The sequence below is a fragment of the Corvus brachyrhynchos genome, unplaced genomic scaffold, assembly GCF_000691975.1.
Source record: "Corvus brachyrhynchos isolate BGI_N302 unplaced genomic scaffold, ASM69197v1 scaffold122, whole genome shotgun sequence".
In the NCBI taxonomy this organism is placed as follows: Eukaryota; Metazoa; Chordata; class Aves; order Passeriformes; family Corvidae; genus Corvus; species Corvus brachyrhynchos.
This window is the reverse complement of record NW_008236778.1, coordinates 877,930-879,603: the sequence shown is the minus strand read 5'-3', so window position 1 is coordinate 879,603 and position 1,674 is coordinate 877,930.

Here is a 1,674-nt window from a genome sequence, read left to right as displayed (position 1 = left end):
GTGGTGGGGTGTGTGAGGGTGGTGGGCTTCACTCCCAGGTCAGCAGCCTCTTCCGAATCCATGGGCAGGGGCACCGACCTGCCTGCAAGACAGAGAGGTGCTTGGGCAGCCAAGCCAGCATGGTCCTGCCAGGGAGCACTTCAAACATGCAGTGTTATTTTATATTATTTATGAAAAATTAGGGATGTCTTGCAGCCTGCTTGCTAATAAGTTTCAGGAAGGAAAAAGGCCTTTCCATGGAGGACCCGACAAACCTTGGTGGCCACCAGAGAAGAAAGAGGTCACTGGGGGAGGAGGAGGGACACCACAGCATGGAGTGGGATGTTCCCAGGGTGCCTTTTTGGGAGGCAGAATAACCGGTTGCACACACTTACTGTTTGCTCTTCAGGTGCAAAGGGTGCTGAGAGCGGGGAGCGGAGGAACGGGGCATCCCCGCCGCTGCAGCCGCGTCGCTGCCGCAAGCCACGGCTCTCTGACGCAGGGATGGAGGATGTCTGAGGGGCCTCTGCACTTGGGCTGCCTGGAAAGTTGCCTGGAGCGGGTCGCAGCCCCTGGTGATGGACGCTGGCGCCTAGTGCTGGAGCACAGCCGGGTTCTGAGCGACAGGAGCGTGCCAGGCAGTGGCACAGGCTGGGACAAAGCCAGGCCTGTTCCTGGGAAAGCAATCCGGCAATGGCCCCACTGGCTCCAGTTTCATCCCTGTCACCAGCGTGGTGTGCAGTGCCATGGCAACTCAGTGCAGCAATGCCAGCATGAGACCTGTGCTGGATGGATGGGAAAACTGTGTGATGGACAGGACAGCCGTGTGATGAATGACACAACTGGCTCCTCGCTGTCTCAACAGCTTGTGGCAGGTGCTGGGGGCTTGCTCCACACAGGGGCAGCTTCATGCTGTGGAGCAGGTTGATGGATGGGCTCAGGGCAGTGAGGGTACAGGGCATGCTGGGGCCGGGTGGCACGTCCTTGGTGTGGCACAGCGCTGACCCCTTGGCACAGCCCGTGGAGTCCCCCAGCAGCCCTCGCTTGGCTCTTCACCCATGAGTTTGTGAAAAACGAGGTTCACTCTTAGTAAAATTTTAAGAAAAATGTAATAAAAGGGACAATTAGGAGACAACAACAAAAAGGGTGTTACGGCCGGCCGGGTGCTTCGGCAGAGATCCAAAGGCACACCTTTACATCCAAAAGATCGTCTTTAAAAGTACATCGCTTATTTCATATTCATCACCATCATGCATAATTCATTAACTCTTTGGAGTTGCTGAGTATCATCACATCAGCCTTATCTCCTCCTTGGCTCCATTCCGTCTGGTTTCGGGTTCTTTTCTTCTGATTCTCCAGGAGTGTGAAGATCCCCCCTCATCCTTCCCAAACTGACCACACAAACAACAGACATTCTACAGCATTACATTACAGAACCCAGGCAAAGCCCCCCCCAACAATAAGTAACATGCAAAAACCAACGTCACAATACATAATAATTTTGTAACACGCGAAAAGCCAATACCCCAGTACATTTATAACAAGTTCCCCCTGCACCCCGGTGTGTGCCCAGCCCCTGCACCCCAAGGGTCCTCCTGCAACCCGGGGATCCCCTCGCTCCTTCGGTGTGTGCCCCCTCCCCGCATGCTCGGTGTTCCCGGAGCTCCCCGGTGCGGGTCCCAGTGCCGCCGCTCC